Consider the following 27,703-nt stretch of genomic DNA (forward strand, 5'->3'; position numbering starts at 1 on the left):
AGTGACAAAGCCAGGCGCCCGCTGCACACATTTTGTTTCTTGACAATGCAGACCAAACAGTCGCAAACGCAGCTGAGGCTGAGCCACCGTTTGTTATCTTGTCTGATATGGAACATGTGACATGCAGACGCACTGCAGAAGGACAAAAAGGCACACAGGTAATCCTGGATTACAGCACCAACATGTCATATCCATGGACGTGTTATTCCTGATTAATCGTCTTGTGTGTGCAACGTACGTGCAACCCCATCTGTGTGCTCCAAACTCTCCTCTGGCACCCATCAATGGTGCGCCGTGGACCGGCATAGACGAGGAGATAATGAGCTCCTGTTGCCTTGTCAACGCTAACCCCCCCCCCCCCGACGGCCACACTCTTGAGCTCCCGTTTGCCCGTTCCCCGATGTGCAGAGCTGTTCGGTAAACAAGGCATCAAGGCGGTAGATGAGATTTCATATAGTCTATAAAATCTGTGCAACAGGCAGCCACAGCTAGACAATGCTGCCACAGGTAGATTGCCGACGGCTGGTGGGTGGGGGGCGGTTTAACGGCTTATGTGAAACACTAACTAATGATTTCAAAGTTAATGAAGGTTGTCAAGAGTTCACATACGATCTAAATGCAAGAGGCTGGTAATAAGTGCAGTGACAGATAATGTCCTTTATGTCTGAAGCACCAGACAGATGCACTTGTCCTGCACTTTGTCTAAGTGACTCACTGACACCATTTAATGCCAGAAAACGCTTCAAACTAAGTGGGGTTTCACTCTTATGGAATGTTTTCCATTTTGAGTGCATATTCTCAAAAATTGTCACAAAATCAGCTTTTAGGTGGGCCGCTTCATCTTTTTGGAAATTACAAAACACTCGGGTTAACGGTCACATTGACAGGCTTTAAAACTGAGCCATGGAAATGTTAAGGACAGAAATGGCCAAATGGAAGTCTTGTGTACATTGGTTTCATTTTGTCCTAGTTTTCTGTTAAAATATGGAAGGTTTCAGGTATGATTTTCCCCTCGCTCCTTTTCTCAATCCTCTTCCTTTCTTTCCTTTCCATCTTGGCCAGGACGCTCACAAAAAAGAAAGAAAAGGAGCTTTCCATCTCAAAAGACCGTCCTGGTTGAATAAAAGGTCAAATAGAATATATCAAAGCAAAAGAAGTCCAATAAGAGTTCACAGTCACGGCTAGTTAAACAGGCCGCCCTGCCATCTGCATTACGTGATCTCTAATGACCTCAGTGCAGTGACTTCAGACTGTTTAAAGTTAATTTTGTCTTTGAAAAAAAACATTTCTTTTGTTAAACTGTTTAGTACATGGGTCTTCAACTGCATGGGGGTCGCGAAAGTTTTGGTTGATTAGACTTTTTTTTTTATATTCCCCCCCACCCTGCAATTTTTTCCACTAATTGAAATGTCTTTAAATACACATTAACATGAATTCAACACACTGTAGTAAACAGATAAATGGAGGCAGAAGATGTCTTTCAGTCATCAACGCACACATTCAGCGACACAATAGAGTCTATTACATATGGAGTAATGTAACTATATACTTATATTGAATAATAAATAATAAAATATTGAATGCACAATAACAAGGTACATTTACACATGGCACTATAGGACCAGTTTGATATAACACAATTTTATACAAAATATATAATTAGGGGGTCCCCGCTCTATCTCGTAATCAGTTTGGGGGTCCTTGGCCTGGAAAACTTTGAAGACCCCTGGTTTAGTACTACACCTTTGGAAAGGGAGGGGTGATGGGTATTCATTTGGTTGCAAAAACTCACCACTTAATGACACTTAATCCCCCACGCTGCTCCTTTAATTAACTGCTGGACACTTAGTGCCCGTTTGCTCATTTGTAGAACACGTGGGCAACAGGAATCACTCTTTGTTTACTTTAATTCTTTTGTTTCCATTTACCTTCTTGAGGGTCACAGTGGAAAGAAGAAACATCTGGATCTATATGTCAGGGGTGGTAGTCTGAGACTATTATTTAATTTAAAAAACGTTACCTAGACAAATCTCGATGTAAAAGCACTTTTTCATACTTTCTGGGGCAGGTGCGTCGGAAAAGGCAAAGGTTAAAAGCAATGTTTTCACACTGTAATAAAAGCCTGCGACTTCAGGAAATGCCAAAGGTTCGTATAATAAAACGAACTGCGTATAATCTCAAACAGAGCTCTAAGTGTTCTACAACAGAGAAGACGGTAATGATAAATAATGACTTACTCAGTGCCCCATTCTCACAGGTTTTATTCCAAACGTTTATCGCCGTGATATTTTCTCTCTGGTTTTAAGTTAAAGAGACTCGCTCCCTAACTTAACAGAAGTGGCTGGTCTGAGAACAGTGGGGCAACATTCCACATGTTATATCTCTGTGTGCATCATTTCCTGTAGGGTGACATTCTCTCCCCTAACCTGTTGGTTGGTCTCTCACACAGAAACTTTACCTGCTCGCTATAATCACGCTCTGAAATGACGCAGACTTCATCTTTGCCTATATATATTCTGCATCTCTTTTGCAAGCACTTAAGAGCAGTGATGTCTGAACTTAATCTTCAACCAATCATCATCATCTATGTATTTTTAACAGTCAGGTTTCTTCCTCAATATTTTGCAATATTTTGTTTTCGTCGACCCAGATGCCTTTTTTATTTGAAGACAACTTTCAAAATCTGACATGATTTCATAGACATCCCTGTACACATCCCTTAGTGTCTTCGGTGTTATTTTACAGTAACTGTAGAAGAAGAGTTATGGCACAGCGTTTAGACAAGCTCTTGTTTCTCTCCCCCTCTGCCCTCCCATCCTACGGACTCTTTATTTCTGTTTGAACAAAAAGAAACAATATTTCCTTTACAAAAGCAGCCGCTGAAACAAAGACACAAATAGAAAAACAAAGCGGTTGCTCAACACATGTTCTTTTCTGTGAAGCTCAGTCAAAAAGAAGAACAAGCTAACATCTCACTTGGTTTTCTAAGAGCTCAAAGAAACCATTTTTGCATAGTCCATGTAGTGAAAATCTGATTGAAAATCAAAATGATTCCAAATTGGTCTGTGTCCAGCAAGAGAAGGAGAGCTGCTCAAAGGAGAGCAATTAAGATATATAAAAAAAAAAAGAGAAAATATTCAATATCAGACAGCAACAACTTTGGCTTCACAGTCGCTTTAATTCAGCACATGAGCTGTAATCCAAAAACTGCTGTCCTTTGTCCAGATTCCACTCCGCATCATGACAAATGTTAACAAACTGTATATACTGGCCAGTAAATACATAATGCCGGTCAGAGCACTTATTATTAACTCCCATAGAGTCCTTTGCCAATTGTATAAGTCATAACTGAATAAACAATTTAAAAAAAAAATAGATAGATAGATAGATAGATAGATAGATAGATAGATAGATAGATAGATAGATAGATAGATAGATAGATAGATAGATAGATGAACCCTTTATGCCTCTTTGGAGGGTCCGCCCAGTAATGACTGGGGCTCGGCCCTATGTCAACATGCTGGCTGCGAAGGCCAGAAGGGGCTGAGCGGTGGTGCGAACACCCACCGCCATGGCGTGGCGTGGCAAAGGCCTGCGCTTTGGAAGGGGGACTCATGGTTATCAGCAGGGCTTGGCCCGGCTTCACTGCAGCCTCGGCCTGCTAATGGCTTTCCAAGTTTAGGGCTGCCATTTGTCAGCTTGACTGATGTCTGTGCCATGAGGATCATTCCCTTTCCATCATCCTTCTCTCCACCATCTGAGGAAAAGTGCAGGCGTGTTGGCCAGTGCAGGCGAGGATGTGCTCCCGGAGTCAAACTCCACAAATGAAAAAAACACTTAATGAACTTGCAGGTAGGGCAGGAAGGGTACAGATTGTGGTCAGGGAATACATTAACTGCAGGATGTAAGTGAAAAATGAAAAGGAAAAACTTATTTTGTACATAACCATAAGAGCATGAGACACGGCCAAAAAAATAAATAGAAAGCAAGACAGGCTGTTGAGGCGGTTCCTCTTCCTGGAACGTTTTCAGTGGTCTATGAAAAACCAGGACTCTCCTCTCTCACTACATTAAGTGATTCTTATTGAAGCCTTGCAAACAGGATCCAAACAGGAAACATTTAGTCTCTGGAGAAAAGAAAGAAAGTAAGTGATTCTGCCTACGTGAGAGAGAAAACACAGTAGGTGAAGGAGGAGTGGGGAGTGAATATAAAGCAGGTTAAAAAAGAAAAGAAGAAAATGTGGAGACTAAAGAAAAAAAAATACAGTTAGGGAGCAACAGTGTGCAGGAAATAGAGCCCGACTGATGTATCAGCGGGCCGATATTAGGCCTTTTCCCGATCCATCGTATTTATAGTGGCTTATTATTTTATTCCGATTGATTCTGATGAATGGATATTAAAAAAATAAGAACAGATTGTCAACCTTGTTATGAATGTTGGCTTTTCATTGTTTGTCCCCCAGAGGACGCTCTACAACGTCCCTGTTGCCAAACTGTTTGTTTTTTTATTTGTCAATGGGTTTTTGTCCAAAGGAGTTTAAGTTTCATTTCTTAAGTTTGTATATAATTAATATAACTTGATGTTCCTCTGTTCTGTTGTGAAAATAAAACAAATGATATTTTTTTAGTGAGAACTCCTAACTATTTATATATTCATGTAGTTACTCTCAGGAACTGTGCACCACGTCCCCCCCCCCCCCCCCTCTTTTTTTGCACTACTTTTTTTTACATTTCGTGATGACACTGTTAAGGGGTTGCTTCAATCTTGTCGAACAGGTATGGCACTTGTGTATAATGACAATAAATGCATTTTATTCTAAAGAACTACAAACAGCTAATGTTAGGGAAATCTGTTTTGTAACATGTTTCTGGATTTGTTTGTTTTATTATGTATATCGGATTTAAAAGAAAACTAATATTCGTATCGGTCTTAAAAATGCTTGATCGGTCGGGCTCTAAAGGGGAACAGCCAAAAGAGGTTGCCGGGCCCAGGTTGAGACTCGTGGTGGCTCATTTCACAGCCCTGTAGGCCGCCTAACACTGACAGGTCAGCTGGAAGACTCCCTGCCTCAACGGAAAGAACAGGGCGATGGGTTGCATGCACATGCGCACACACACACACACACACACACACACACACACACGCACTCTCTGCCTCCACCACAAAATAACTTCCTTTTCAATCTGCCACACAATAACTGAGCTGCTGTTTATTGACCTTTCCCATGATGCTTTTCACCAGGCAATCACTTCTTTGGCTCAAGGCACAGAAATCTAACACTGACTGCTCGACTCAGTGCTGCCGATCCAGCAGCGTACAGCTGGCTTTCATACGTTCACATCAGGATGCGCTCAGAGCGCCCGGGGGCGGGAGCTCCTCCCTGACAGCCACCGTGATTGGATCATCAAAGAAGACAACTTGATGTTATAACCGTCATTAGCGCAGTAACAAATCAATTAAAAAGGGAATCACAACGCTGAAGCACGGGTGCCCGAGAGTCTGATGCCTACAAATTTCATCAATGTCAATTTTTTTTTTTTTGTCAGTCACCTTGTCAACTAGTCAGCTTGTCCTTTGCAAACTGTGCTGCCATTTTGGCCACGTCTGTTGAAAAAGAGATATGCTGATATCAAGAAGCAAAATGAAAGCAAAATAAAGTTAAAACCCAGCGTCTGAAATAGACACAGGGAGCAATTTCCTCACTCAATAGTTCTTTTTTAAAGACTTTTTACATTTTGTGTTTGTTTCAAGGAGATTTGGATGCTCTCCATCCTTCCCAGGGATGAGAATAGGAGGCGGTGAGGCGGTTGTGGTGGATCCGTCGAGGTGGCAACCTCCTGCCGCCGAGTCTGTCACAGTGCTAGTCCTATTTGGCTGACGAGCAGCGGGGAAGCAGGTGGGCAGGCTGAGGCTTATCTGCCAAAAACAGCCAGGGTTACACCACACCTTCCACCGCAAGAAGTGCCACGACTCGGCAACCTCACGCAGAGAGAATGAGAGAGTATAGACCAGAGAACAGAGAGCGAGAGCTATGGTAGGTTCTGGGACGAGATCAGCGACATGAAACCAGGAAAACTTCTGTGAGCTATAAGAAGGTGCTCTTTTTAGAGTGAGCAAGAAAATACAGGTAGGACAGATTCAAAAAACTAAAAAACTAAAAAGTTTAATGGTGGGTAGAGAGTTGCTACATGAATAAAAACACAGACGTATATCCATTTCATGTTATGTACCTATAACAATATTTATCAAGGTTGGTGTTGGGTATAATTCTCGACACTGGTTCTACTATAAACCAGTTCCTGCATGGTTACTGAGACAATACCTTAGAGGAATTTTTTCCTTTCATTTAACAAATGCATTTCACTTTGTAATGTTTTTAAATGGGGTTGATGTCTTAACACACAGCCATGCGAGAACCTTAGGTGCACCAAACATCGTCTCAAATTGGAAAACGTTCTTGATTTCCTGATTTAGGTCACGAAACGTCTGGGCAAACAATAAGCCCGGAGACTGAAGAAGTATCAGACTAGAATTTCAATACTTTGCAGCTTGACACTCAAATTGTCTAAACACATTTCCTTATTCACTTCAAATAGACACCTAGCCCTTGTCATGATATAAAATTCAAATGAGAAACCTCTTGAAATACAGATGGGAGTTACCACTGGGCTGTTTCTGAAAAATAGTCAAATATTGGGAGTATAAAAAAAAAAAAAAAAACTGTATAAGAATCAATATATATAAGTATCAATTTTGTGGGGGCTGCTATTGGTAATTTTGGAAGACTTGTGCTAAAACACTCAAAAATAAAAATTGCTGTCACTTAACTTTAACACTGCCTTAAAGACATTGACTGGACAACCAATTATATGTCCATATTTCCATAAACAAATCCCAGATTATACTTAATTGGTATTGATTTATTGCAGAGCTCTTGTTTGGAGGAGGAGCAAACCAAACAAAGAAGGAAAATCTTAAGGAAAAGAACACAAGCAAAGAAGAAACAGGAAAAACCTCTCTTTCTCCACCTGTCACCTGGGAATGACATCCGCCTTGTTCACCTGTTTTTGCCCTATGACCTCCTCTGCTCGCTGGAGCGGAGAGACTCTGCTGCTACACAGCGTCATTCCACCGGGGGCATTGCACCATGACCAAAAATCATCTCCAGGGCTTCTGCAGTGTCGACTAAGCTCAGTTAGGCTCCCTGTCAGGGAGCTCTGCTGGGCTTTTGTAAGGAAGTGTGAATGCGAGATCCCGGGGGTCACTTTAATTGAGACCTTGATATTGCCGTCTGAGCGAAACAAGGAAATTGGAGGGTGGATGTGGCAACAATGTACCTGTGTGAGAACAGCTGATTACACAGCGGGATAACGCCGAGTGAAGCCCAAAACAATGACTTCAGCCACCTAAATGTGTCAGTAATGCACAACCCAATCATGTTTCTTTTAACACAGAGGGGCTGAAGCATTATCCAAACAAAGAGAATATGCATATAAACAGAAGCTCTTCTCTCTGCAGTGTAACATAACAGCACTTCTACCCTCCTTCTGATTGATGAAAGTGCCATGTACTGCAAGTGCCTCTTTTACATAGCAGAGAGCCTCCCCTGGAGCCCGCAATTCATCATCTGACAGCGAGACGGCTGCATTCATCTTAATGCACTACAAACTCTATGCAGGTCCGAGGTCCCACTCCACTGCCATGAATCCCTCCGTCTGAATGTAAAAGGGGAGGAGAAATAAGATCGCCAGGGATTTCTTGGGGGGCTCAGAGAGATATGACCAGAACAATAATGTCAGTTTAATGTTTGCATCAGCTTACTAACAGTACCTGCATCTGGGCAGGCCATCAATACAGCATGTCCTAGGAGACGGAAATGTTTCACCAATGTTAAAGAATAAATCCACCCTGAAGCCACTTTAACACTGTGACAAACCGCTACTGGCTGCCCTCCTGAAACAAAAATCTAAATTAGCATCTCTCCTTTGAAGATCGCCGTCTGGACTTAGACTAAAAACTTATAACAGAAAGCCCGTGCTATAAACCTGGGGGCGTTGGGTTGGACAGGCATTTAACAATGAAGTAATGAAAATAAAAAAAGCTTTGTTTGCATTGTGGGAAGCGTACATTACATGTCATTTAGCAGACGCTTTTATCCAAAGAGACTTCCAATAGATATACATGTCAGAGGCCGCACGCCTCTGGAGCAACTATGGATTAAGTGTCTCGTTCAGGGACAGTAGTAAGTTCATGTATCAGAGTGGGAATCGAACCCAGATCTCCCACACAAAAGGCATGTGTCATATCTACATCACCACCCCCACCCATGTAGAATCCATTCTTTGTGGAGCTTAACCCATACTAAAAGTCAGGATATCTCTTGGTCTGTACTGCTGTGGAGTGTTTAAAACCAGTCTCTCCACGAGCGATACTAAATCACCGGAGTAACACTTTAACGTAGCGCTAGATGAATGAGCCACATGGCATCACACTGCTGTTATTCAGATAGAGTCAGGTGCACAGCCATGATTATAGAGTGCTCATATGAGCTTCTCACCATGATCAAAAGCACCTAGATTTAAATTAAATGTATGCTCACTCTCCACAGTTGTTGCACTATGGTATTTACCAGCACATTCTAAAGCACTGAACATCAAGTACATTTAACAACGTTAAAATATGACATTTTTCCTTTGAGTAGTCTATGTAGTCTACTAACCAGGTGAATCTAGATGCAGCTTATGATCTTTTCTCGGTTTTAACTTCTATATCGAAAGCTTTCATCAAGACATTTCCCGGATGCCAAACTTCAGTCACAACACCATACCTATACAAGGTGCAACAGTCCATGGAAAATAAAAAATGAAAGCATAATGAAAAAGTGTCTTGATTGAAATTGATTGTACTGCTCAAAACCACTTTTCAACATTCTTCTTCTTCATCCTTCAGTTTCGCTTTTCCATCACTTTGCAAAGCACATACAAGGTAAACTGTCCAATGAGCTGGATAGTCTGAAGACAGATCGGAAGCCTTCACCCTACTTAGAAAACACAAGACCACGTCAAGATGTGGTAAATCAAGCTGAAATCCCTGCTACGACAAGTACATGTATCCTAACAATGACGAGTATAATCAAATTAAGTGAGGGATCGTCTGTAGGACATTACACAGAACTACTGCCCCCGCTACCTATGGCATGCAAAAACAAGGACACTAATGCCAAGTGTTTGCCTTAGCAAGTGAGCAATACTTCTTTATTTTCTTGTTTTGCCTGCTCTTCTTGGCAGGTTGGTGGGGGTAATTGGCATGCAAGCTTCGGCAGGGCGGTAAGACGAGCCAGGCTCCGAGCTCGGGGACAAAGCACAACGGCTCCGCTGTGCCCACGAAATTAGTTTAAAGATGTGATTCAGCGACAGGCTGAGACCTGTACAGTGCCCCTGATGCCATCCATCACAGCAAATCAATTTCTCCGGCAGAACAACTAAGCCAGCCCCTCCCCACACACACACACACAAGAGAGAGGTTCTATCTAAAGCTGCAAAGAAGGATTAGTTGTCAACAATAAATTAATGACTAGCTATTTTGATAATCAATTCATCAGTTTGGGTCATTCGTTATTAAAAAGAAAAAGAAAATGGAAGGCAGCGGCCGGCCAGGCGTTATCAACAAGAAGAGTTTGAAGAAGAGTAAAAGGACTGAAGAATATAAATTAATATTGGAGGGGGGGGGGGGGGGGGGGGGGGGGGGGGGGGTACACTGAATACCTCGGAGTTGTGTAATACTGATGAGATTTTTTTTCGAGCTTAAGTTGCCCATATATTTCAGATATTTCATTTTTAATGATCTTTGTGCTGAAAATTGTTTTACTTTTCAGAATTTGAACCATTTATCTGAGAAACCTACTGCAGAACCCAGGGCCGGCATCGTTCAAAATCTTTTGATGCCGGTTCCTTAGCGATACTTTTTTCGATACTATATGCAACAAAAATGCGTTAAAATCCAAAACTTTTATTTTCCACCTTAAATGTGAATCTAAACGGTTTACAAAAATAAAAATCTTGTAACACTGCTCGCTCAGCGTAACATAATAGGGACAGTGATGGTTGACAGACATCACAATGAAGCGCCATCATCGTGATGCCGTGCGTGATGACATTGTGTAGGTATAAGGCTAATATTGCATCAACCAAAACGCAAAGGAATGTAAACAACAAAGACTTTAGTGAAATCTGCATAATGACACAAACCATTACCAATAAACTTGGTGCCCGCCCTGTTGTCAACGTTGATCTACTATCTTAAGTGCAAGGAAATGTAACTGAATTGCCTCGTTGCTGAAAGGTGCTGTAGAAATAAAGTTCCCTCGCCTTACCACCTCAGCCTGTCAGTCAGGATTGAGGTCATAGAAACCAATGTTGTGCCTGCTTGTCTCAGAGGAAGTGTAACGTCAACAGCACCACGACTGCTTTCACCTCGTCATTAATATATCACACTGTCTGCGTGAACTTTTAAATACTTGTAACCACACCTGAAACCACTTAAATCAGCACTGCCATGACTAACTGTGACTTCAACAAAACTGCAGAGCCGACGTAGTTTGCTCGAGTTTACTCCGCATGCACCTCTGCAAACGCGTGCACTCCCGTGCGTGCCTGCGTTCGTGTCCGAGCTCTGCTCTCTGTCAATATGCCGAGGGGACAGATAAGCTTGCGATTTCGCACTCTCAGGTAACGACATACGAATAATGTTGTAATACTCATAGGACTGGAGTATTTCTTTCAGTGCTATAAAAGGATCGACGTTCGCTGCTCATCCCTAGCAAAACCATTTAGATTTGAACAGGACGGGATGTATCCTTTCTACAGTTTATCTTCTTATAAGGATTCTGACAAACTTGGCCAATTGCCAACACCAAATATCAATGTAATACCAGTGTGGTCAGTGTTGGAGCAATTTACTGTATTAAGAGCACCACAAAGATGCATAGCTAACACAACTAACTTATGGTAAAATTTTAAAATGATTGTCTTTAAAAACTATTTTAATGTTGCTGTGGTCACCTAACTGGTCTAACCTTTATTAGAGACGAGGGTTTGGAGTGGGAGTGGAGGTCAGGACTGAGTAGCCCGTTAACTATAAGAATGAGTCAAAGCTGACGTGGGAGGAAGATAACGGCTGGGTTATGGGGATGGGGTTGAGGAAGTTGGGGATGCCAGCTGATCGAATCTTCTCATCAACTTTACCCGGGCCTGGAGAGAGCTGGAGGAGGAGGAGGAGGAGGAGGAGGAGGAGGAAGGATTGGTTTAATGAAGACTCCTGCTGTGAGGGTTCATCTTGCCTACTGTGCGGCCCTGTGAATAAGTCTGTCAGACAGATGGGCTGAGGAAGTGATCAGTGGAGACAGTCCACAGAGACCTGCACAGACTCAGAGGCTGTGTTTTAGTTGAGGTGGAGTACACAATCAAAGATATCAAAGACAATGATGTGTCACTGGAATTTACTACCAGCAGGAGAGAACTCCACCTACAGATAGAGGCGCCAATGCACAGAGGCACACAATCTAAATTGGAGTTGCAGTTGTACTGAGGGGCTCCAAACCATTGATGATTATTTTTATGACCGTCATGTCTTCAAGATTGAGACAGACTGCTGAATCAGTCCTTGAAAGATCTGACCAGAGCGCTGATTTTGAAGCTGCAGACATCCAAAAATAGAGGCTATTTGGTATCTTGGCCTCTTGTCTCTCTTTTGTCCTTCTGAGAGCTGTCCCACTTTCAGCCCGGGCTCTGTGTGGCATCTATCTTTCACGAGTGATAACGCCCCCCCAACCCCGCGCTGCCACTCTCATTTTCACCGTCTATTGTTCCATGCTCAGAGATTTGGGCAGACACAGCAAGCCCTGCAATTCTGTCATCCCCACAAGCTCCGTACTGCACTGCCGATAAGCAGCCAAACATGAATACATCCCAATTCAGCACATACGCTCGTACTGACACCAGGAGGAGGCCTATTTATGTAATGTATATGTTTGGCTATTTTGGAGAATTCTGAATCAAATCTAGTGTACCGCATCACACTGTAATTTGGTTGAGGTTCAAATATCACTGCTGGCACCAACAGTGTGTGTATCGCTCTTCTCTTAAGTGCTCTCTGCCTAGAAAGGCACTGAACACAGGAACATATTCAACAGTCTTATGTAATAAAATCTATTTGTATAGTTTTTTTTTAGTTTTTTTTAATACAAACTATAAAGTTTAACAGCAGAAAAGGCAAACCCCTCTACCCGTTTCCAGCCTTCTTCTCTTATTTCATGCTGCCTGCCCACTTGTTCTATCATACATCAAGAAGGGTTCTAGGAATATGTTCAACCTTTTTCTGCTAAAAACGGTCGAGACGACATTTTAGACTGACTCAAGAGAGCAGCACATGTACCAGCAGAAAAGAATAATGTTCTCTACCAAACCCACCATCCACGTTACCATTGTTGTCAGTAATTTTCGGGCATGCGTTTGCTGTCAGTTGTACCCGGTCTGTTGTGGCCGGTCATATAACTCCTTCTGCTCAGACAATAGATGTATCAGCTGCTTGCAGACTGCAGTGATGAGCAGTGAGTGAAAACAGATTGTTGTTGTATTAGTTACTTAGATTTTAACATGAAACAATGCAGAAATGAAAAAAAGGCTCCATATAAAAACAAGCGGCACCCATTAAAAAGGTCTGGTCTGTATGGAAATTCAGAATATGAACATGTATTTTGTGTGGAATAATAAAGGAATTAAATGCCAGATTCCATTCGACTGCATCAAAAGGATCAAATGCAGGTATTGTTGGACTGGAGAAGTCTCAATTCTTCTTGGTACTGGGTTAATTAGGTTTAAAGTACCGATACACAGCTCTAGTATGTGGTCATTTCTTAGTAGAAATCCCTTGTTATAACATTTAGAAGTTTGCATGAGCAGCACTGATGACAGAAGAAAAATAGAAACAAAAGAACCACCCACACAGTCTGACTACCGGCCGAGCTTCAGTCAACTAAGATGTCACACTCTGGGAGGAGCAGTGCAAAAACACCATAAGAATAATCTCCATTTAGGGAAAGAAGTCACCCAAATTATAAAAGTAAAAGGTTTTAATTGGGTTCTGTGTAAACTGAGATGATATTCCAGCATGCATTGCTGTACTGAGATAAGGTTGTGGGCTTGTGACACATTCTGTAATCGACCTGGCGAAGACAGCGCATCGAACAGATTCTTGATGTTAGATCCGTGGTTCCCCGGGGGCTCCGACACCTCCAACAATTCAGGCCCAACATTGTCACTATGGAAACCACTGCCTGACACCTCTGGCACTGGCAAATAGAGTGACCACAGCGGAACATTTGAGTCGACACTGGCAGAGCCTGTGTGCATCGTCACACAGTAAAGACCTCGGGGCACGAGGGAACTGTCGCTGAGACCCAGTTACATTTACAGAAGTAAAGAACTTCAAACACAGCTGAGGGTGAAAACACAGGACAAACACAGCTGAGGGTGAAAGGGGAACAGCGCTGCCAGGGTGTCCATCTCCAGCTGCCATATTGTGGAATGTTAATTAGGCCCGCAAAGAGAAGACACCTCCCTCATAAATGTCACATCCTCATGAGGAGAGCGGGGAGCAGCGACGGCTTTTGTTGACGTCTGCCAGGCTTCGCGTCTGTTTGCCTTTCCACCGGCAATTTGTTGTCTGTTTTATACCAAGAGCATTTTCTCTCAACATTCCCCTGCTCCTTCTCTCAGCCCTTCTGTTATGCTGTTTACTCTGTGATGAATGGCTCTATTTCAAGTTGAGCTTTTTTTTTTTTTTTTTTAGCAGGAATAGATTACAATCGGTGCAATTGTGCGGAAACAAGATTGATTTCCCTAAAAAACATTGTGGAGAGGGCAGCAGAGGAAGGAAAACACTGACTGCACCAGCACTTCACTTTAATGTAGAAACTTTCAGAGCCATTTCTTTGATGAAGGCCCTTTAGACTGTGATGGCTCTTGCAGAAACAGGTCTTGATAGAGGGCTGGGAGGCCTGGAGAGGGGTGTAAACAAATTTCGCAGTGGTTTGTAATAAGACATGACACAGTGAGAAGACTGTAGCCTTTGAATGGCAGTACTCGTTATCAGCCAGGTTTAATAGCCTTAGAGGGGCAGGGCTTTGCATAATGGGCCATCAGTAATGAAGGCTGGACAGCAGACCGGCTTAAGCTCAACCATAAGTTAATGTAACAGTGAAATTGCACAGTGTGTGTGGTTTTACCACCAACATAAATCACAAGAGGTTCCATTGTGAGCAATACTTTTCTTAATCAGGTTTCTGGCTGTGCTTGTTTCAGCCGTGCCGTTTTCATGATCTACAGTTAATCTAGATTCTAAAGAATGGCCTTGGGTTACCACTGAATATTAAGCAATAGCTAAAAGTACTTGAAAAAATAATTTCTTCGATCACAATTCAACCAAAATGAATCACATGGGGCAAGCGGATTGGAAAACAAATCTCTCGTGCTAAGGTGAGAAGAGGACGATGATTTTCAGCAGGGATCTAGGCCCGCTTTAGTCAGGACAGTTAATATAGCAACGTGGGGCTGCACATTCATTGCAGAAGTGAGGAAAATTAGTGTATGTCTTTATTTAAAATGGCTGGGTTAAAAGAAGGTAAGGTATTGGAGGAAGGTGGAGGGGTAGTAGTAGGTGATGTCGTGCAATGACATCACAAGCCTACACGTTGCCTCTCCTCACTTGTCCAGGAGTAAAAAAGAAAGGCTTTTACATTCTCCAGCTGGATGACAGGGGAGAGTGAAAGGCGAGGGGAATGAGTCCCGCGGAGCAATGGAAAATAAATAAATAAATAAATAAATACCATGTCCAAAGTCTAGGGAGTTGAATGGTTTACACGCTGGCTGCCAGCTTATGTTTCGTCTTAGTGTCACAATTTGTTGGGGAGCATCACGGACGCTCTAAACAAGAGTGGGCTCACTCCCAAAGCCTCCCCGGCAGCTGAAGAGTTGCTAAACGTCACTCATGATCAGCGCCCTGGGAGAGGAGAGGAGGGAAACAGAAGAGAGAAAGGTGAGTAAAAAGAGAAGAAAAAAAATAAAAAATAATAATAATAATAATAATATATATATATATATATATATATGAGAGAGGGTTGGGAAAACTAAAAAGTAGAAAGACACAAAGTGAAAAGATTCTTGTCCATTTTATTTGGCAGGGACTGTGCATATTAACATTTCTGTAAATATGCTCGATTTAGCCAAAAGGCTAGTTTCCATCTGCAGTCACAATAGGCTACCTAAAAAGCAAATACACTAAACAAGAGGGGTTGACTAAGATAAAAGCAATGTTTTGTGATAAAACCTTTCTGTCTAATGTGGGAAAAGGCTGCTGAGCTGCAGCTGTCAAGGGATTGGACATGGTTGCTATCCGAGCAAAGCACCAACACAGGTCCTCCTGAAGTCCTGAGTTTATGGATATCTTACAGCAGTGGCCAGATTTTGCTTCTAAGTTTACAGCTGAAACAAAGAAAGAAAGAATAAAAAAGAAAAACGGTTGTTTCCGTCAAAATGATGCCGTCTACAGGATCCATGTCTACTCTCATCTTCTCTCCACACGTACCAAAGAGCGTGGGAACGGCTTCCAGAGCACTGAGCGGAGGCGGAAGACTGACCCCGACTTATCGACCGGCGCTCCCAACAAACATCTTCATGCCTGATGTGGCCATCTGCCAAATACGCAGTTCGTTTCTAGGTGCAAACTATTGATTGTAATAAACCTATATACATGTTTCTGCCCACCAGTATTGGGATAAAAAAAAGGAACTGTAAAGCAATGTTTACATAACATGATGCATTCCAGAATTAGAATGAATCTTGTTCCTCTGGACCAGACGCTGTTCTTGCTCAGTTTATTTAAAGACGTATGGCATAGTCACTACATACATTTGCTAAGCATGTAATACATGGGGATTTAGGCTGTCCCCCATGGATACAGACGGCAACCAACTGGATGACTTTTGATACGGCAGCAAACAATGGACCTGATGAAGGTCTGAGGACCGAAACATCATATAGGACGTGAGTATCGGAGACCATAGAACTCATGTGATTGGAATGAATAGGTTTCATTGATTCTGGCCGAATGCTTTCCAGTGTGACTCGTTAGTGACACACAGAATCAGGTGTTATTTCCTAGGTAGCTGAAATTTGGTTTAATTCACTTCAAGCAAACAGTGTAAACATCTCATCCCAACAACCCCAATGTTTCCCTCCCAAGTGTGAGTCTTTAGGTTGGGCCTGTAACGGTGGCTTAGTGCACCGACACGGTGTTGGAGTTTTACTCCAGCAACAGTAAATGACGGCGAGGCACTGGAGAGGCCCCTTTCTCAGAGTTGACATAGCTGATTTGAATATCAATAGATGATGTAAAACAGTGATTAACAGTCAATTACAGGTCCCGTCAATAAAAAGTCAATTGAGTGTTTCCAGGGGCTGTGAGCGGGCTTTTGCCATGATGGTGACAGAGGGAGCAGAGGGATTCAAGTGACATGAGTGAAGAGAAAAATGAAAGAACGTAGCTGAAAACTGGGCGTGGCTGGGCCGGGGGCAGAAGGCAACATTTGGATAAACACAGCTTTGGACAGTCAGAAGTGTAAAACCCCCATTCCTTTCACCATGCAGTCATGGATTATGGACAATTTAGCTTAAAGGCAGCATTGAATTGAGAGACAAATCTAGTGGGTGTGTGAGCGGAGAAATCTTTTCGGAAACATCCTTTCCAAGCCAACCGCCCTTTTATTTAAAAGACTCAAGCAGTAGAGCCTCCCTTCTGGCCACGTTTTGGCTGATTGATTCTGAATTACTTATTTATACAATAGTTATAAACGGAAAGCAGAGATATAAAAAAAAAAAAAAAAAAAAAAAGAATTCCGGCATGATGCTTGGTACAGCTGCCAGGTTTTTGATCACCCGCCTGGAGCCTGCAGGAGCAGCCGTGTTTGCCATGTTGAAATGCAGCGGCGGTGACACGCAGCAGCCTTGACGCCCTGGGAGACGAGGCTGGGCCTCAACACGCTGCTGCTGTACCTTCACACGGTGAACCAATCTTTGGTTCCAACGGGCTCCCCCAACACAAGGATAAATAGCTAAGAGGCAAGCTAGTGCTGCTTAACCCTGTGCTTTAATTATTGAGAATTGCAAGAATGCACAACACTCAACTTGAGAGGCTTGTTAAAGAGTAATGAAGAGGTTTCATTTTAGAGAGGTGTCCGACTGGGGTAGATTTGTGTTGCGAGGATATGTGTCAGTGCTCGTCTGCCTCTTCCTGTTTTTGTGTAGTGAAAGGCCCCAAAGAAAAGAGGAGTAATGTAGAAGCAGCGTGGGAAATTAACTTGTTTGCCCACCAGCCACGGTAGCTGGCAGATGCCCAATTTTACCAGCCACTTTTTCCCAGAATTCAAATTTATAAAAGAAAGTGCATCACATTTTGAATTGCTTCAATAAATGATTTTGTATTATTAATACATATTTTAGCTCCAAGGTTTTAAAAGGCAGTACCAACAATAGATGCATTGTGTTTAGAGGCGGATAAGGTTTCTTTTACATCTCCAGAGTTGATCTACAGCCACCATGGTTCCCAAACATTTTCACCCCTGAACAGATTTCTTAAGCACAAAACAGCATTATTATGGCATATTTAATAAAAGATACACAGGTGTGGATGAAAAACACATTCTTCATTGTAGATGAATACAAAGATAACGATGCCGTTATCTGCTGGGTACCATAAATGTGTGTACACTCCGCTCCTGGGGTCCCGTCTTGCCCAGCTGTATGGCGGTGCACTTGATATGACCAATACGAATAGCGTAGCTTTGACAGGAAGTCCAAAGCACGGACTGGTCGTCTGACAGGTAGGCTAACTATTCCCTTAGTCATCAATGTGCCACTTGATTGAAAAGTACCTTCTCTTTTTCTTTACAACTACCGCTGACTCCGCGGCGGGCCTCTTAACACCGGGGATATGTCGCCACATTGATTTTTATCGATCATTTTTCTTTCACCTGTACCTCAGCTCAACAAGATGTCATGTTATGTCATGTTATTTTTGGATTTAAATGTTTTTATTATGAAGCAGCAAAATTTGAAAATGTTAGGGATTTATAAGCAGTACCGTAACGCAACTCCAGTGTGCATTACTGTTACTTAACAGCACTCTTTGACAAAAGCTGACCAATCCATTACAAGGGATGGTTTAGAATCCACCCACTACTGTGGCTGGTACGCAAGGCAAAGTCACCTGACACTTTGAAAAAGTACCCGCCATTGGCTGGTGCTAACTTCCTATTTCCGTCCAGTCTTTAAATACAGTGTCCCTCTACAACTTGACAGTCAACAATTCCATTCTCTGCCCTTAATTTGCTGTGTCGCTTTATCCCTCCCTCACTAATTTACCACCAATCAACTCGTGCACAAAATCAACAGAGACACATTCCACTCACTGATCAGTATGCAACTGTAATCAAGCACACAGCTCAGTGTTTAAAACACAGTATTTTTCTTCCAAGAGCTGAGTGCTCTGAAAAAACGTCTGGAAATAAAGACTGGAGTTATTTGAAGGAAAAATTTGACTGCGTATGAGTTCGGGTCACTGGCCCTGCGAAGGCCAGATGGTCATCTGGTCCGACTTGTCGTCTCTCAACAGCCTCTGTACCCAATTTGTTCAGCATTATTTCCAGGAATAAACGCTGGATTGTTGTACTTTGCATTTCCTCTACATGAACTCTTAGCGGTCATGGCCTCTCTCACAACCCGAGGACAAGTAAACAAAGCATCTCTGTCAGAAAATGCTAGGAAAAACCCTGAAACTGGCGTTCATCAATTGATATGATTTTGCTCAGTAATGATTTGAGAAGGGATTAACTGATGAACTGCCCATTGTGCATAATCAGGTACTGGATGTAAGAGTAGGTTTGGTAATCATCTAAGAACTGCCTTAACAGCTGCCTCGCAGCACAAACCCAAACTTGGTATTTATGCTGGACAACAACGGAATAGAAGTTTTTCATTTGAATATTTATTGGATTGGGCCAACACCTTCAGTAACTGGTCGGCTTTTTTCTAAATCAATATTGCCAAGAGTATGCCAACAGGGAGAGAGAGAGACATCACTTTCTTTTGCTGACTCGTGCTGTTTGAAAGCATTTTATTATTGTTGTTCTTTGCCATTTAAATCTTTGATCAAATCTGCCATCTAATACCCAGTAAAGGCATCTCAGACAGTGTCCTATGAATTTTACTTCGATGTTTACTGTGTGGCATATGGTTAATGCAACAGAGAGAAGCCTCATAGAAAGTCTTCCAGCACCTGGGTTAACCTCAATACATACATTAAAAGCTATAGTTTTAGAAAAAAAAGTATATTAAGCTATATTTGCACTTTTAACATGTCATTTTTAGCTCAGTTAAAATGCTTCCTTTCTTTAGGTCAGATTTGTGATTAAGTTCATTAAACAACAATACAGTCATACTTATGCTCCTTCCAACTCCTGTGCTCACTCTAAAAAGGTTTATTCAATTTCCCAGTGGACCAACAGTCTGTGATGCATTCCCCGTAATGTCCCATGTTCTTAGCAGCCAATGACATTGGTCACATGTCATCTCCCACTCGGTTTTTTAATGTTTAGGTGAGAAATAAAATAAAATGCTGCAGTATCTATGTTCACGTTTTTCTCGCAATTAGGTCAGCAGATCACTGCCAATTTGAAACTAGTGCTCCGTATGCTAGAACTCACGTTGTCTAGAAGTCTGTTTATTATCTGACAGCCGATGGTTGTGGGATAATCAAGTGAGGAACTTTGAAAGAATTGAACGGTTGAATGCAAATCTATGACTCTTTAATCTTTTTATGTGTGATCATGTGCACGCTTCCCACAAACTAAACCGCAGACTTGCTGGAGCTCAGCTTTTGATCGTCACTGTCTGTTTGTTGGTTAAACTCACTTTGATGAGAGGGGAGGGGGGGGGGCATGTGAGTTGTTTATGTTGCTCAAGAGGCAAATTTCATCTGTTCAGTTAGTAACCATTTGGACAGTCATCTGTATGCTAGCACACAAAAGGCAGGCAACAACCTCCATATGTCATCAATGTTTTTGGTGGAGAGAAAAGCGGGGAGTGGGTGTAAGAAGAGGGCATTGAAACTTGAAAATGATTCGGCCACAAGAAAAAATTCTCAGTGCCTGCTGGGCCAAACCTTAAAAACTCTGCATGACCATCCATAAATTCTCTTCTTAGAAGAGAGAGTTCACTAGCTGAAGAGCTCCAGCATGGTTCAGTGCCATTACCATTTGAAAAGAAGGAAGATGAGTGCAGTAGCAGGGGGGAGATGGACCAGCCAGCAGAAAGAAAGGCTGAAGGGGAGTGTGGCAAGGGAAGGGAGGCTGACTTGTTGAACTTGGTGCATGGATGAGCTTCATTTGTCAGCAGGGCTCTAGAACTACTCCCTATTCAGATTTTGCCCTTGAGACGTCGGCGTGGTCTGAGTCGGCATTATGCAGCTCGAGAGCTTATGCAGGGAACAGAGGAGAGTTTAACAATTTAGGAAAAAAATAAATAGTCCACTTAAAAAAAAAGGCCCTTGCTGCACTATAACAGAATTATTTGAAAAAAAACAAAAAAAGTTTGGATTTAGAAACATTCCTTTATAGCTGATGTGTCCATTTTCTGAGTTATGCATATGGCCTTTGGGTAGGAATAAAGTGATGACTAATTGATGAGATTATGGGGTAGTAAAATGCCAGGGCTTTTTGAATCTGGAAACCAGAAAATTGGATTTAAAATAGAAAAAAATGGCTTGGACGTTCAAATCGTGACTGTTGGCTTCAATTTGAGAGTGTTTACATCCACAATGGGTATAATGTGTAGGACCCTTTTTGGAACATTGTCCCAAATACTAGGAAAACACGGCACACTGATCTAAGCTTGCAACGACGACAATCAAGGAGTTTTTATGGCCAAACAATTCTAACGAACAAACTAACTTGTTAATTAACCGTATGGCCAATACAGCTGGGGGACTATAAATAAAAGACAACACTGTTCATCTTATGCAGATGCAAGTTCTCAAATTAAAGCTGGGGGTGAGTCAATTTATGAATTCTAATGTACCGTACAATATACATACATATACTGTTTTTCAAAATTTGCAACATGTGCATTTACATTAAAAAAAAATTACTCCATGAATGAGACCATTTAAAAACTACCCACCAGTGAATAATCTTTCATACAACCTCTTAGGTATACCTGCAGTCCAGGTACTCTGAACTATAATGAAAGGCCATTTCCAAATACCATCTGTGACAATTGTGCTAAAACTCTGCCTGTCAGTAATATTTAAAGCTGCAGAACCAGCTTCAAAATGTATTTTTGCACCTTTATGAAGGCAAGATTTATAAAAAAATACAAACTTTTGTAAAACAAAGAACCTACCAAACATGGAGGGCAGGAAAACACACCCTTTTTTTCTTTTTTTCCTCTCTCTAGAACTGGTTGGTGTCCACCTTGGGCCAGGTGCTAGAAGTTGGGCAGGTAGGTTATGACACGATACAATCTGCTGGGTCGAAGTTGCTTGCTGGCAGCAATTTCCTCCCTTCTTCATTTTTTTTGCACAGTTCCACACCCATTTGGAGCTATATGGAGTTACGCAGACACACACAAAAATCACACACCCACAAGCCTGTAAATGTTGCAAAGCTATTTTATGGAACACTGAAGCACAAACACTGGGCACAGAAGGTGGAGAATGTGCTGCAGAACGGCAGGTGATAACAGTTGGTTGGTCTACAGCGGAGAACATTTCCCGAGTCTGTGGGTTTATACTACGGATTGATAGCCACTACGCTGCCATTTAGTGACTCATTTAAATGCCAGAAATACATTCGTTTCCTCAGAATAGAATTTTGAAACAGTTTGACCAGATTTATGCTATCAGAGTTGACAGATTTTTAAAGCAATATGAGTCACTACATTTTCAACGGTAAAGAATACCGAAATACAGGAATATGAAAAGCCATTTAAGACCCCCTCCAGATATGTTTTAAGACATACTTTATGTCAGACAGCTTTTTTAAGTTTAAAAGCAGACTCTCCTCTACTCCCTCCAATCAAGAATCTTGTATGCATTTTCATTTTAAAAGTTTAAAAGATGTTTCTTTTCAACTCCGATTCAAGTCAAACTATGCACATACATCATTCTGCACAATGAAGCTTGTGCAGAATGATGTATGAAAAATCCAAGTGACCACCCACACCCACGGTTATGTCAATGCAAAGACTGAGTAAAGTAGATGACTTGGGACAGCTCCTGAGCAGAAAATGCCTGAGTGTTGACAACGTGATCTGAAAGGTATAAACAATCCGTTGTTCTTTAGTGTGTTGACAGGAGGCCGGGAGCCGAGCACCGGACACCACCTCATCAAAAACATGCTTGAGAAGTCAGTGTGAGTGTAATAGATTTGAAGTTCCGCACTTTAGGATCTGAGATTGTAGAATGGAAACTGAGATGGCAGGTTTGAGTGGCTTTTTCACACTTTTTCAGTTCAGGGACTTCAGCTCCTTCTCTCACGCTTATGAAAAACCGCCACTCACTTTCTCTGATCATCCTGTTTTTTGTCTACTTCTTCTTCTTCCTCCCCCAACTCAGTAAGGCAATCATCACCGCCCTGCAGTGCGAGAGCATCTTAGCTGTGGCAGATAAAGGCTGGGAGATTGTCAGTAATGACGGGTCCACCAGCGCTGAAACTTCCCAGAGCTGCTTGTTTCAGCAGTAATTACGTTGGTGCACCGTGACTTGCTCTGAAAAGCTCACCAAGCCTTTTGCTTGTGATGCCATGTCAAATTATTTTTTTTCCACAGTAGGTAAGTCAGTCGGATAAGTAAAAAGGGGACTTAAAAGCTAGACAAAATGTGTGAAACAAAGACGTAAAAAGCAGAGGCAGCAGGCTCGGTGTCGAGTGATGTGGAAGCCAGGCAAGGGGGTGGGAAGATGGGAAGAGAGGGAAAGTGCACTGAAGTCTATGAATAGGGAGGAGATTGGATCATTGGTGTTCAGTGTTCTCCAATCACAGCTCTGTTGAAGAAGGTGGAGAGTGAAGAGATAGGACAGGTGAAAAGGAATACGATAGAGAACAAAACAAATAAAGGGGGAGGATGATGGGCTCCAAGAGGCACGAGAAGTAGTGATTGAAAATAAACACAAAGGAAGAAAGGACTGATAAGTGTGTGTGTATGTCGGAAAATGCTCTGCTGTACCACAAAGAAAAAAATATATCATCTTGTCTGTGCCACTTCCTCTGAAGCTGGCCCTCAGTAATCACCTTCTAACCCTCTCAACGGCTTCCTTCTCGCCTCTCGTTCTAGTCCCATCCTCCCACTCTCGTGCCCCTGATCTCTGAGACACACGTGCTTACGAGGAGAGCGTTTAAACCTCCCCTCCATGGATCAGCCCCGCCAAAGGTGTATGCTGATGTGGAAGGAAACTCAACATACAAACGGCCGCTGTGGAGAGAGTGTTCCGCTTCTTCATCCCACAGTTGGGCAGAAATTGGACATTGAGTGCAGGGGCGAAGCCCGATGAGAAGGCATGAATGAAGATGAACAAATTTCCAACACCCACACACACGTTGAGTTATGAGATGGTCGATTCTATTGAGAATGGTGGGAGTTAAGTGTTTTTTTGGATAGATGGAGATTTAGTGAATGTGCCCACCTGTGTAGGCTACAAGTCATCCATCATGGGTCGGTTGCATAGTGCAGAGTTATGGGCTGAAAGTGGTCATGATAAAGGGCTTTATTGAAGTCAGGTTCCTCTGGAGAAACAACGGCTTTAAGATAATTGTATTCATTGCAAACGCAGAAATGACTGATCTCATGAAATGCTGTGACATACCAATATGTATACTATTATTAGTGTGTTATCAAGACAGTTGTTTTTTAGCGTGTAAATCAACGCTGGTTGACCTATATTGACTTACATTACCTATTAGTTTTTAAGTAGTATGAAAGGGCAAAAATCACATCCCTTTTACCAAGGAGACCGGGGATCGTGTCCCGCGCGCACCCCTTTACAAGACTGGTGTAAGTTAGAGCCATAATGGCAGGGTAAGTGAGTGACGTCAGTGTGGTTGCGCAAGGAGAGCAAGCAGTAACGCAGAGTAGCACATGAGTGCCGCGTTCTTCTTGCAATAACACGGCAAGTGGCAATAAAACGGCAAGTGGCTTGTATGTTTACGCCCGCTGTACACAGCGCAGACACGCACGCAGATACCTCAAAATGCGTACAGTTAACACGCCACCTGGCTTAAGATAGTTGGCGTGTATGTTTAACACAAAGTCATGTTGTCAGAGCGCTGGAAAGGTTTTTATCATAAAAATGGGCTGTCAATGCAGTAGAATGGAACAGAAATTATTAAATTGGTGCTATATGCCCAGAGAAAACAGAGAAAATGGGCTGTCGTATACCCTTTGGCTCAAAAGGTTGAAAACCTACAACAACCAGAATGCACTGCGCAGACCAACAGCACTCCCGCTTGGGGTTTGACGAAACGAGAGCCTATCACAGATTCAATATGATGGCTGACTGGCAACAACCGATCTAGTCTTATAGTTAAACAGAAATTGAAAATGTGTTTCTGAAAACGATTTAGGGGAAAAAGAGGAAATACAGTAACAGCGCTGCCTAGTTTTACCATTTTATCAGTTTCTTCCGCCTCCATTTCCACAATACAGGAAACCGTATTGCGCCCACTTCCCTAGCTTCCCTTTAAAAGCAGAGGGCATCAATTTAAGCATCTTCATTCGTCAGCGGCCAGCACCTCAATAAACAAACTATTAAACCCAAGCTGAGCACATTTACATTCCAGCAAACTGCTCACGATTACCCGTTTAAATGGCATACGTTGGCAATTAATGCAGCAATCTTCTTTAATGCCTCCACCTAGGGAATTTGTAAACATCAATTATAAGAAATAAGAGAGCCTCTAAGATAAACAGCCTCGTGCTCAGCAGCAGTCGCAACATGATATTGGCAAAAACTAAATCTCCCAGGAAGCCAATATTGTTCGTTCGACAGCTCCACCAAATCATTTTCAGAGTGAAAGCAATTGTGGTGGTGGGTGTGAAAACTGTCTTTGCCACAAAATATGCATTTCTCTTTCTACCGGGTATGAGGGGGAAACGCTCTGCTGTCAATACAACTAATTACACTGGTTTGTCTATTATACAAAGAGCTTCTGATCATTTTTCACACACTGCGCCAACTGCACCCATAAAACACGCGTGTTTATGGTCAATGAGTCATTCTTCTTGTTCGTAGTCGCTGCTGCGTGGGGGACGAGAAAGGTTGACTGAAAACTTGGACAGGAAATACTCAATCTGTTGTAGGGCATTGTCATTATTGATGAACCTGACAAATGTTCTCTCCATGAATCCATTTGTCCACAAAAATGGTCAGAAAATAGTGAAAAATGCCCATTGGAATATCCAACATCAACAATCTAAAAAGAACCAAACCTTCCTCATTCTAAAATGTAATCAGTTTTATATAATATGACAAGAAAGCATTAAATGCTCACGTTTTGGCTCAAAATGTGACTTACACAATTTATCAATAATCAAAAAAGCTAAAAAGGATTTATTTTGTTAATTAACTTATCGATTATTTGACTCATCGTTTCAGCTCTAGTCTGCTGCATCAACATAGATTTACGGGGGAAACGGTTCCAACTACTGCTTATTAGTCAGTGGGTCAGACTAAGGGTTTGCTATTTATTAATAAATTATAAATATGTCTTTTATAAATAACTAAAGATATTTGCCAATGACGCTCAATATCTGTAGAGCACAGTTTACAAGTTGCTTCATTGACATTTTGTTGACGTCTTTCTAGACTAAATGATCAGCAGTTGTAGTCTTGAATCTAATTGGAAAAAAAGAGAAAGCAGATCAAAGCCATTTAAGATTGTGCCTACAGGCAGGTTTGCAACTTTTGTTAAAAAGCTGTTGGTCAAATTAAACTTTTCTGCTACGTTACAGAACAGAGTCAAACTGCAGGTCCGATAGCACCCCAAGAATACCGATATAGTCTACAATCCATTTTAAGTAAGCGGCACTAATGACATCAATTGAAGACGATAAAACTCAAATCAGAGCTTCTACTAAGAACGCCATAGTTCGTGCCATAATCCTCCTTGTTGAGCTAAAACTCACTAACCTTTACAAAGGGTCACCCCAGGGTGAAGCTTTAAATGGCTTATTGACATCTCACGCTCACACGATACAATGTGTGTGTGTGTGTGTGTGTGTGTGTGTGTGTGTCAGAATTATGTTCTGACTGAGTCTCTGTCGACTGCACCTTTTCTGAACATCAAGAAAGGGAATAATGTACAATCCCAAACCCCAGGAGTCCAATTAAATTAATTATCTTGTTGCACACACAGATGCATCTGTTGAATAAAGGGATGTTGGCAAGTTTGAAACTAGGAAATTTGCAATCATGCTTCACTGTAACCCAGGCCTAAAATGAGTACACCGTTGTAATTGTTAACACAATTAGGACACTTAGAGGAAGTTAAACGTATAAAAGAGAACCACTCGGGGAAAAGGGGCTCAACTCTCACTTAATAAAACAAAGCATATGGACGCTTCATTCAGAAGACACCATAGATACCCTCTTTTTCATATTTATGGATTTTGTGGCTGCTATTATGATTCATTCTATTTGGGGAATAAACATGATCTACACTTTAGTGCTACAGTTCCCCCAATTCTTTGGGGGATGCAAACAGGAAGAATAATGTTGGGATGGATGCAGTGAGTTATGCTGTGGACTAATACTTCAGGTTACAGCCTTCAGCATCAAAAATATGCCAAATTAGCAAGAAAGAAACCTTCAAAAAACATAAAAACGTGATTCTGGAGTTATAAGGGTTATTTTGTCAATAATTTTGAAGCTGATTTATGGACAGTTATTCCCAATGGATAGTTTAACTTTAAGGGATACTTGCTGATTGCAATCCAGCTCTGTGTCCACTTTGTGTGGGTAGTGTGTTTAGATAAACAGTGTGTGGCTTTCCTCCATGGTGCCAGTGCACAGAGCTCGAAAAAACTAAATTCTGCTTAAATCCACAGACATGACTGCGTTATCCAGCTGATTCAGCGGACCTTGGCTGTTCTGCGTACTGGCGCCACAACGGGGGGGCGATACACACACTGCCCACACGGACATGACACAGAGCTGGATGTAAATTTTACATCCATTAAATGTATTTAAAATAACCATCAGATAAAAAATTCACCACACGATGTCTGTGTCTTTAAAATTTAAATTGTAATAAATGAACCCTTCTATTTCACTTCAGGAGTCAGAACATGCTTAGTGCTTGTAAACAACACAAAGCAAACTACAAGCACAGCCAACTACACAACATTTTAATCTCAGAGATTTGTTTTCAGCTGGCATGAACTCAAACTAATCTTACAGCGTTATCTGAGAATATAGCAGTGCTGAATCTCTTACAAAGATAGAGCCCAAATCTTCGGCATTCAGACATCTTGCGATTGCAGCTGAACGTTGTTCAGCTGATGAGACCTCGATAAGATTAGCCCCAGACAAAAGGAGAGGT

The 27,703-nt window shown here is 42.0% G+C and overlaps 1 protein-coding gene across 5 annotated transcripts in view; it reads right to left on the minus strand.

The window, feature by feature from the left end:
• sema6e (sema domain, transmembrane domain (TM), and cytoplasmic domain, (semaphorin) 6E) overlaps nucleotides 1–27,703 on the minus strand; it is a 150,859-nt gene that overhangs the window by 101,078 nt on the left and 22,078 nt on the right. Inside the window, exon 1 of one of the 5 annotated variants that reach the window (XM_034873822.1) lies at nucleotides 2,238–2,343. The exons of the other annotated variants lie outside the window; for them this stretch is intronic. The gene's annotated coding sequence lies outside the window, so the exon portion shown is untranslated. Of the gene's footprint in view, nucleotides 1–2,237; nucleotides 2,344–27,703 lie in introns of those variants that run through there. 5 annotated transcript variants of the gene reach the window in all.

This window comes from Etheostoma cragini, chromosome 6 (genome assembly GCF_013103735.1).
Source record: "Etheostoma cragini isolate CJK2018 chromosome 6, CSU_Ecrag_1.0, whole genome shotgun sequence".
In the NCBI taxonomy this organism is placed as follows: Eukaryota; Metazoa; Chordata; class Actinopteri; order Perciformes; family Percidae; genus Etheostoma; species Etheostoma cragini.